The 11557-nt window shown below is 41.8% G+C and overlaps 1 protein-coding gene across 1 annotated transcript in view; it reads right to left on the reverse strand.

The window, feature by feature from the left end:
- The window catches only part of PLTP (phospholipid transfer protein), a 45860-nt gene extending 44850 nt beyond the window's left edge, over positions 1 to 1010 (reverse strand). The window contains exon 1 of the mRNA XM_075845405.1: positions 906 to 1010. The gene's annotated coding sequence lies outside the window, so the exon portion shown is untranslated. The remainder of the gene's footprint in view (positions 1 to 905) is intronic.
- Positions 1011 to 11557: the final 10547 nt, after the last annotated feature.

An 11557-nucleotide genomic window follows, 5' to 3' on the forward strand; every position in this document is an offset into this window, starting at 1 on the left:
TGTGTTTTCGATTTGGGGGATGTATAGATTCCCTATGTATGCACATGCATATCGAACATCAATGTAAGAAAACAAAAAATCTCCTATCCAGAACCTCAGTGCCCAGATATTACATTACAAAATGAGAACACGTCTAGAGCACAGGTGTATAGTAAATCCTGTGTGTAGTCATAGGTGGAACATTTCATAGGGCTCTGTAGAATGGTCTGACTGACAATCATCCTATATAGCAAAGGATTTACAATAAAGTGATAATATGAAGGTAATAAAAACATAGTAGAGCCACTTCTATTTTATTAAAAACCTTCCTAGATTATTACCGACACATATTTTGTAGGGACAGATGAGATCTAGTGTATGGGGCACCTGAAAGTGTTAAATTGGATATAAAACGGCCTTCTTAGGGTTCTAACGGAATTAGGCACCTATAGTGTACGGATCTAATAGATATCATGTTAACATGGAAGGGGCACTCTTTGTCGATACATAAATCTTTCTTACAGTTGTGGGAAACAGCAAAGGAATCTATGTACACATCTCATCCATATGGACCATCTGTATATACTGGAACCCCACATGACTCTATTATAAGTGCAAAGGGAGTTTTAACAGATATGAGAAATACAGAGCATTACGCTTACTAATATTAATTCAGCTTTAGTTTCCCAAATATACAATCCTTTTAGTTCAAGATCAGTATTTATAGTTTTTAACATTGAAATGAAATCTAGAGCTTGGAAAGTGGGTGAGTGGGGAAAGGTTACAGTAGAAAGCATTATGACATTAATGACAAGTGACGGCCGGATAGAGAAGTGTTGAAGATTAAAGAAAGAGCATCCATCTATTTGTTGTTGACTAACCGCAGCTTCATGAAGACCCCATTACAGCACCCTGTGCACACTTACCTAGCTCTGCGCTGACTTGGATTATGTTGGTGCTACGCGGTTCCTGCACTGGTACTAGACAAGAAACACTGCCTGCAGAGGCTTATATAGTGCACGCTCATACACACTCATGAACACACCACGCACAGCCCCTCCTCCTTCCCACAGACCACACAGCTGGACATGGAACAGACCCTGAGGCAGCATCTCTTCTTGTACTCGAGACCTGAGCAGAAACAAACACAACATGAAAACATTAAACAGCGCAAAACCACAGAAATCGCCCAAACTACTCGCACAAAAAAAATAAATACATAGCAACACACAATGGTAACAAACACACGAGGAAGAATAGCGCAAAATGTGGAGCTATAATAATACACACAGAATGGCTATATACTTACATGTGATTTCTTATCCAGATTACCTGGGACACTGAGGCATACTTTATACGGTGCAATACAGCTGCATTTTAGGGTCCTTCATGGTGACCAGAAAAACTGAGATAGCCATAAGATTCTATGGTGATCTAAACTCTGTTCAGTAGAAGCACGCAGTTACGTACTGCCATTACGTATGTAATACCGACACTTAAATTCAGGTTCAATACACTCGTCTGTGGAAGCTATTAGGCTATGTTCAACTGGAGTGTTTTCAGCCGTTTTTGAGTTTGTGTGTGCACATAACCTAAGGCTGTGCTGAGCATTTGGGTTCCCAATAAATCTCCAGTTTCAGAATCTTTCAACAGGTCATTGGCTGGTTGAAAAGAAACATTTACAAATACATTATTAGGGTATTCTAAATTAATAAAGGGGGATCCCTTGCTCAGGACTCCTCTTTTGACCAGAGTGGACCTCTCACTATGGAGGACACAGCATGTCCGGACCGTACATCACACAGACACCCTATGATATCAATGGGCACTATATAATGCCTTATTTCCCCTATGGTGGAATACTCATTCCTGGGTTCGCTACAGATTACAGATCTCCGCGGTCGCAGCAGTGGGACACAATATGATGAGCTAATGGTTCAGAGACCCTTCTAACAAAAATGGAGTGTTTAAAGCAAACTGTCCCCTCAAAGAGGTTATTCACATAATTACTGTATATGAGCTCTGTATATTCCTTTCCATAAAAAACAGAAATATAGAGTTAATAAATGCTGATGTAAAAGGCAACTGCAATGATTGCACAATCCCAAACAAGATTTTAAAATCCGCATGTAATTAAAACGTGGCACACCAAGTCAGTCTGACCCTGGGTTTCGCTGTATTGGCTTCTTCCGAGGCATCTTGTTCATGAGTAGAAATAAATACCTTATGCTTTTTCACAATTACTGGCGGCGCTATTCTATTTGTAGTCTCCTCTATAGTAGACTTATTTGAAACATCGGAAGAAGCCACGGATGGCTGTAGAACTACATAGCCCAGCCGTCACTGACAACCGCTGCGCCAGTACTGTTGTGTTTTTGCCTTTCCTCAAGGTGGATTATAGAAATAAAGGAGAACACCTTCAGTACCATTGGACTCAGTTTTATGGATTCATTGAGTCATCAGAGCGGCTAAGTATATATTTATCGGTGTTCTGTCCGTAACATGAACCCATAATGCAGTCCGCCTGTCCTGTTGAGATGCTTGCTTGCACCTCCATGAGGCACAAGATTCTCCCCTTAAAATGTAAGGATCTTGAAGGTCCAGTGGAAGATTTGTTTTGCTTTGGAAGATTTCTTTGTGTCTATTTGCAACCTTGGTAACCTCTTTACAACACAAATGATGTTCTCTGGATTGGAAGCCTTATCTTTTGTTTCTAAAAAAAGCTGATGTATGCACAAAAATGAAACTACCCTATTGTCTTTATAGAAAAATGCTTTAAGGAACAGCGTGCATGTGATAGATCATATTTTCAAACCAACCCATATTAAACAATGATGTGGTAAGTTTGTGGTCACATGGAACAGAATGTGTAAAGTATGAGGTTTTTTTTACTGTTAAAGATTTGTACTCTAATTGCACTAGAAATCAGGGCCAGGTTAAGGTTGGTGGAGCCCCCTCGGCCCTGGATCCCACCTGGCTGCCTATAACAGGTGATGCAGCCATGTCAAGGAGGGTCTCCCTACTGACGTCTATGGGAACCCCAAAAATAGTCATTTTGATTACTATACTTACCTGTCCCCATTCCCATGTCAGCACCCAGGAGTTTAGGCCACAGGTTTCTTCCAGCCCAGGACTATCCTATAATCTGGCCCTGTTAGAAATACATTTAAAAATACAAAAGTTAAATCTTGAAAATTACCTCAAAAGTTGGACCTAGAAATGGCTAAAATTTTCTGAGCATTAGGCTTACGAAGTACTCTGTGGCCCCGTGTGCCGCAATATGATGCTCCATTCTTTTCTAGATGTCGGAGATTCTCTTAAAAGGAGACTGTAATTACATTTTCACCTCCCAAACCGCTAATATCACAATATAGGAAAGGATGATATTTTTTTTTTTTAAAACATAACTGTGTTGTCTGTCACTTCATCATGAACCATAAATAAAGTACATTTTATTTATCCGAGTGCTGTATGCAAATGAGCATTTTTTTTTAAGGTTCACGATGGGCTGACTATGGCAACAAAGGTGTGTTTGAAACCATCCTTTCCCATATAGCGGTATTAGCCGTTTGGGAAGCGAAAATATGATGACAGACTCCCTTTATTTAGAAGCAATAGTTCCGTTAGGTTCACACAGAGTTTTTTGCAGGCAGAAAATTCTGCCTCAAAATTCTGTTTGGAATTTTGAGGCAGAATTTGATCTGCCTGCACGCCGTTTGACTCGTTTTTCGTGGCAATTTTCGGGCAAAGATGCCGCAAAATACGCTTTCTCTGCCTCCTGTTGATGTCAATGGGAGGTCAGAAGCATAAACGCCCGAAGATAGGGCATGTTGCTTTTTTTTACCGCAAGCAATTTCTACTGCTCGCGGGAAAAAAAATGCGTCCGCCTCCCATTGAAATCAATGGGAGGCATTTTCGGCAGTTTTTTGGCGCGTTTTCCGACGCGATTTCCGCGTCAAATCTCTGTGTGAACTGGGCCTAATAGAGCATCAAGTGAAGCATGCCATAATTTTTTTCTGCATTCCTTAAGCAATCAGAGTCATACAGAGGTACAGTAAGGATCCATGCGCGTCTATGGGTGCCCTATTATAGCTCCATACAAAACAGAGATATAACATGGCCTTGTGCATGAGACCTTAGGGAGGATTCACACGCGGAAGATTTTGTTGCAAAAATTTTTGTGACTGAAAACGAATTCCATTCATCTGAATGGAACTTGCAGAAATCCATGTTCTTGCTTCAGAAACAACCCCATTCAGATGAATGGAACTGAATTTCAGAAATTTCTGCAACAAAATCTACTGCGTTTGAAACCACCCATAGAGCATGTTCACACGGCTTACATGTAAAGCAAAAATGTCTCCAGAAGTGACATGTCATTTATTTTTTTACAAGGAGCATTTTTACGCAGCGTTTTTTTTTTGTTTTTTTTAAACAGAGATGTAAAATTATGCATATTGTAAAAACCTCTTTTTATCATTAAAATCTGTTTGATGGCGTTTTCGAGCTGTATTTCGATGGCGTAATACGACCGTTTTTATGCTCCAACATACTCCAGAAAGTAAGTTGTGGGGTTAGTGACTGCTTCCATTTTTGTTCTTGCTCTACTCCCATTCTGCCCTGGGTGATTTAAATTAGTTTAATGCTGGTTCCTACCATCCCCAGATATATATGTAGGCTTAGTTTCTGTTCTGGGTGTATGTGCAGAGTACGTCCCCACCTTAGAGGTCGCCTTGTCGTGGCAGGTGGGCAAATACTTTTTGATCGAAATGTGCACTAAGAACCTCCCCTATATGTAGAGCGCTATATACAGGGGGGGGGGCTATATGTAGAGCGCTATCTACAGGAGGCTGTATATGGGTACTATCTACAGGGGTATCTATGGGGGGCACCATCTACAGGGAGCCCTGTGTGTGTGTGAGACAGTGTATAGTGCTATTATAATCAGGGACACCGTGTACGGTGCTATTATAATCAGGGTCAAAGTGTATGGTGCTATTATAATCAGGGACACAATGTATGGTGCTATTATAATTAGAGGTGCAGTGTATGGTGCTATTATATTTAGGGGCATAGTGTGTGGCAAAATGAGAATTTTATCTTTGTTTATAGGTGCAGAAATGTTTGAAAAGTGAGAAGCTGAAGCAATCTGAGTGGCAAACTGCAGATATGGGCTGTGGCCGGGAGAAGTCGTCATAGAGGTCTGGACCGGATGGAGAAGAAAAGAGAAAACGAACAACTAGAATCTGAAAAGACGTCACCGGTGAGTCACTTAATGTAAATGTTTATTCTGACTCTAATCAGTACTGTAGTCACTATGATCTGCAGTGAGATGATGGGTGGTATGATAATTTTTTTGTGAAACAGCAACTACTAGCATATCCTGCACCATTGTTAAGGTCATACTGGGAGCAGTAGTTTTACGCCGTACAAATATATTCAACAGGGGTAGCCTGGCTGGCATATACAGGAATGATGGTTGTTATATACAGGGATGATGGGTAGTTCCAGCCATCATCCCTTCATTAACTACCATCATCCCTGTGTATACCAACCATTATCCCCATCATCCCTGTATATACAGTGAAGGAAATAAGTATTTGATCCCTTGCTGATTTTGTAAGTTTGCCCACTGTCAAAGTCATGAACAGTCTAGAATTTTTAGGCTAGGTTAATTTTACCAGTGAGAGATAGATTATATTTAAAAAAAAAAAAGAAAATCACATAGTCAAAATTATATATATTTATTTGCATTGTGCACAAAGAAATAAGTATTTGATCCCCTACATACCATTAAGAGTTCAGCCTCCTCCAGACCAGTTACACGCTCCAAATCAACTTGGTGCCTGCATTAAAGACAGCCCTGAAATTATCCCCTGAGGACGCTGCTGAAGCAGTGAAACATGTCGGGGGGGCTAGCGTTTCTTTTTTAAAATCATTGCTGGTCTAACAAATAAACTCTACCACTGTGTCATAATAGAGGCTGCCCGAGCAGTCTGCAGCTGCCGTCCATGCCTGACACACTGAGATCCTAATATACATCAGATCTCCAACGTTAGACTAACCAGCTCTGAAGAAAAATTTTAATTGAACAAACTATTGTACAACTATTTACCCTATTTACTGCAACTTGTTTCCAACTTGTTTCTAATTTAAACATTAAAAGTTATATTTTAATTAATTCTATAGCAGCTGGGAAATTTGGGACTTCTTTGTGCCTAGCACATTTATCTGTTCGTGCATTAAAGACAGCTGTCTTAAAAGGTCACCTGTATAAAAGACTCCTGTCCACAGACTCAATGAATCAGTCTGACTCTAACCTCTACAACATGGGCAAGACCAAAGAGCTTTCTAAGGATGTCAGGGACAAGATCATGGACCTGCACAAGGCTGGAATGGCTACAAAACCATAAGTAAGACGCTGGGTGAGAAGGAGACAACTGTTGGTGCAATAGTAAGAAAATGGAAGACATACAAAATGACTGTCAATCGACATCGATCTGGGGCTCCATGCAAAATCTCACCTCGTGGGGTATCCTTGATCCTGAGGAAGGTGAGAGCACAGCCGAAAACTACACGGGGGGAACTTGTTAATGATCTCAAGGCAGCTGGGACCACAGTCACCAAGAAAACCATTGGTAACACATTACGCCGTAATGGATTAAAATACTGCAGTGCCCGCAAGGTCCCCCTGCTCAAGAAGGCACATGTACAGGCCCGTCTGAAGTTTGCAAATGAACATCTGGATGATTCTGAGAGTGATTGGGAGAAGGTGCTGTGGTCAGATGAGACTAAAATTTAGCTCTTTGGCATTAACTCAACTCGCCGTGTTTGGAGGAAGAGAAATGCTGCCTATGACCCAAAGAACACTGTCCCCACTGTCAAGCATGGAGGTGGAAACATTATGTTTTGGGGATGTTTCTCTGCTAAGGGCACAGGACTACTTCATCGCATCAATGGGAGAATGGATGGAGCCATGTACAGTCAAATCCTGAGTGACAACCTCCTTCCCTCCACCAGGACATTAAAAATGGCTCGTGGCTGGGTCTTCCAGCACGACAATGACCCGAAACATACAGCCAAGGCAACAAAGGAGTGGCTCAAAAAGAAGCACATTAAGGTCATGGAGTGGCCTAGCCAGTCTCCAGACCTTAATCCCATCGAAAACTTATGGAGGGAGCTGAAGATCCAAGTTGCCAAGCGACAGCCTCGAAATCTTAAAGGAACAGTGTCATCACAAATTTTTTTTTGATATGTTAAAGAGGTTAGTGCTTTATTAAAAACGTTTATATTTATTTGTGTGTTTGTGTTTTACTTTTTCTTATTTTTACACTTTTTCTTCCCTATGGGGGCGGCCATTTTTTGTTCCATTTCTGTATGTGTCGATTGACACATACAGACATGGAATACGGCAGCCACAGTCCCATAGGGACTGCGAACGGCTCCCGTCCCATCCACTTCTGTGTACGCCGTCTGTGTGGGAACTGCGCATGCGCCGCTCCCACACAGTCCAATTTGAAATTGGCGCCGTCCGGCGCCATTTTCCTGTGGACCGGAAGTCGCGGCCAGACAGTAAGATTACTACTTCCGGTCGCGGCTTCCGGACTTGTGCACTTGGACCAGCGGCAGCAGACGGAGCGGACGGGCCGGAGGGAGCCGCGGCGGCAGGAGCAGGTAAGAGATTTCAATGTATGTTCGTGTACGTTTACTACTGTATGTAAACCTACTACACTGTGTGTTAGCTCAAAAAATGGCGACACACAGTGTAGGAGGTTAGACCGTTCAAACCCCTCGTTTATCCCGGCACTAGCCAGGATAAAGGAGGGGGGGGATGCTGAGAGCTCACTAGAGCGAGGGCTTTTTACACAATTTTGCAATGCTGCAATTTTGGGAATAGCTCCATCTAGTGACCAGCAATGGGAAATATTATAAATTAGAATCTAATTTATAATATTTCCTGACTCGTGAAAAAAATAAAATTTTTTTTAACAATGTTTAATCACCTACACACTAAATGTTTAATTAAAAAAAAAAAATGTTTTTCTGGCAACACATTCCCTTTAATGATTTACAGATGATCTGCAAAGAGGAGTGGGCCAAAATTCCATCTAACATGTGTGCAAACCTCATCATCAACTACTAAAAATGTCTGACTGCTGTGCGTGCCAACAAGGGTTTTGCCACCAAGTTTTAAGTCTTGTTTGCCAAAAGGGGTCAAATACTTATTTCTCTGTGCACAATGCAAATAAATATATATAATTTTGACAATGTGATTTTCTGTTTTTTTTTTTTAATATAATCTATCTCTCACTGGTAAAATTAACCTAGCCTAAAAATTCTAGACTGTTCATGTCTTTGACAGTGGGCGAACTTACAAAATCAGCAAGGGATCAAATACTTATTTCCTTCACTGTATCAGCCCTCATGCTGGATTATAACCCCCATTTTAACAGTATGGTTTTTATATACAGGGATGATGGGTAGTTCCAGCCATCATCCCTGCATTAACTCCCATTATCCCTGCGTATGCCAGCCATCATCCCTATCATTCCTGTATATAACCCCATCATCCCTGTATACACCAGCCTTCATCCCTGTTTATAACCCCCAACTTACTAGTATATACGAGCCAGGCTGGTATATACAGAGATGATAGGGGTTATATACAGGGATGATGGCTAGTATATACAGGGAGGATGGCTGTTAAATAATTAGAATGAGCCTCTTCAGTTGTAAACATGGCCACTCAGATATGCCCCCCCCCCCCCCGCCCTGTGTTAAACCCTTAGCTACGCCTCTGCATGCAATATATTGTTGTGGAGCCCCAGCCTTAAACTGTGATATCCCCCTGCAGCCCTCTTCATTAACCCTTTCCAGCACCAGAATATATAAATATATATGTAAGTTGCAGGCACCACCCACACAAGTGGCAGATACCAGCTGTTTAACCTCTTAGATCCTACAATCGATGCCCCCAAACAGTATAATGCCCAAACAGATGCCCCCATACAGTATAATGCCCACACAAATTCCTCCCATACAGTATAATTCCCCCATAGCTGCCCCCATACAGTATAATTCCCCATACAGCATAATGCCCCCATAGCTGCCCCGATTCAGTATAATGCCCTATAGCTACCCCATATCGAATAATGTCCCCTTAGCTGCCACCATACAGTATAATGCACCTTTAGCTGCCTCCATACAGTATAATGCCCCCTTAGCTGCCCCCAGTGCCCAAATCTAAAATGCCAGGGTCCATATAGATGGTGCCAGAGTGCCCACGTAGATAGTGTCACACATAGTGCCCGTGTAGATAGCGCCACAGTGTTCCCTGTAAATAGTGACCATATAGTGGCACAGTGCCCATGCAGATAGTGCCACACACCCTTTGAATATAGCTCCACCCTCCTGTCGATAGCTCAATTCCCCTCTGGACAGCGTCATTGGGGCTCCCTCTAGAAGTGGAATCCGCAGCCAGAGCATCGGCCACTCTGTGGCCGGGGATTCTGCACCAGGAGGAGCCCCTGACGTCACTGTCCATATTATATTTCTGTATTTATAGCAGACATTGTTTGGAACATATTGTATAATGCGGCTTTGTATCTATGAAAATACTATTAAAGAGAAAAAAATGGGTTGTCTAAAAAGAAACTGCAGTAAAGCGCGGATGTTCTGGTGGTCCCCGGCGGTTCTGCAGCGATGACGTCACAAACATCACATGACCGCTGCAGCCAATCTGCTTGCATTTATGACACGAGCGCTGAGACCAGGGATTGGCCGCAGCGGTCACAGGAATGTTTTCAGCCTGCACAATGCCTGCAAAGCAGTCAACAAATCAAAGACAGACTATAGTACTGGGTAAGGAGGATGCTTTACCTGCCCCTACACCAAGCTTCATTTAGAAAGGCAGGATCGCCATTTGAAATATCTGGGCCCTATAATGTAGAAAGATCCCCTTAGCTGCATCCTACATCTAAAAAATGCCATCTTGTACTCAATTAAATGCATTTTGTTCACTACTAAGGGCGGGGATAATATAATTATAATGCTGCATTCAGATAATGTTATCTCCCTTCCTGATTCAAAAATATTATCTGTGGACTCCTCAAGGGGAATAAAGAAGGAAATAATATTACCTTCAAGTACCCTTTCAGGCCCATACTAAATATTTGGTTGGCCCTTGGGGAGGAGGACAAAAGATTAACCTGTGAAATGAATGGTCGCTATGATTAACTATTAAATGGTGCCCGTTCATTTAATAAAAATTCAATTGTGTGGGTCCTATTCACCGATTCCTTAGAGGTGGATAGCCGCTGACAGGTGAGTGTGGCCTGTTTTTTTTTACTCATAAGCCTTGGTTCTTGACTGCAGTACCACCTGTACTGCCCTGATAGTGGCCCTGGAGGTAGGAATGGGACTTGGTTGTTTCCCTGGAAGTGCACAATTTTTTCTGGGGTCCTCCCATGGTAATAATGTTCGCAATCACTGCAATAAGCACACAGATCAAAACGTATGGTCTAGGTAAAATATTATATGTTCAGGAAATGTATTCATTGAATAAAGTTGAATATGTAAAGAATCTACACCAAATGTATACTTTATTTTATAGAGGCGTTAAAGGGAAAAATGTCTGAACGGGAAGGGCCTGTTCACAAAGCTCCCTCAAAGCATACCTTTTTTTTTTCTGTATGGAAGAGCATAGTACACTATTCAATACAGAGGCATCAAGTAAAAAAACTTATACCACGCGGCATACATTTTTTTTTTTTTATACAATGGGACCCTATGGGTGATGTATGCTACAGTATGCCTATACAAAGGCATACATCGAAGCCTTTGGTCTGAGTTATAAGTTAGAAAACACTCCTGACATATACCTCTGCTGGAAGACTCAAATGCAGTGTGAATAGTGCATAATGGGCATAGATCGCACATACCCCCTTTCATGTTTTTGGAGGCTCAGGGGAACCTGGTTGAACTTTATGGACATATGTATTTTTTTAACCGTACTAACTATGTAACATTTAGTTACATGTAACGCAGCTGCACTGTGTGGTATTTCTATATTATAGAGTCCGAAAAATAAAAAGGGTGGGTATGGTGACAGATGTACCTTTAAGGCTCTGTTCATATGTGTCATGGCTTCCGTTCAGAGTGGAAGCCAATGTCGCTATGCCAGATCTCTATGGCTCCCGTAGGACCTCATTAAGTTATAATAGACTTATCAGGGTTCCTACATGGCCTCCGGCAAGAATAGTGCTGCATGAAGACTAATATTGTCGTCAAATCTGATGGAATTGCGGACGGAAGCTTTGTGAGCATAGCCTAATAATACATTAAATAAAACCAAGCACAACTGTGGGATGCTTTTGGTAAACACAACATGCAGGTATATTGCAGGCGAATTATTCAGTTGTTGCCAGGCAGTGGTTTACGTGGGCAGCTGTGTCGTCATAAGAATTCAAGTGAAAAAGAAACCGACACATTTAGCCTGAATACATTCTACACACAATCACTTTCATTTTCCTCTATCCCCCTCCCCCAGCCCAATTAGTGTTGCTATGTCTTATCTGTC

Source organism: Rhinoderma darwinii, chromosome 13 (genome assembly GCF_050947455.1).
Source record: "Rhinoderma darwinii isolate aRhiDar2 chromosome 13, aRhiDar2.hap1, whole genome shotgun sequence".
Classification (NCBI taxonomy): domain Eukaryota; kingdom Metazoa; phylum Chordata; class Amphibia; order Anura; family Rhinodermatidae; genus Rhinoderma; species Rhinoderma darwinii.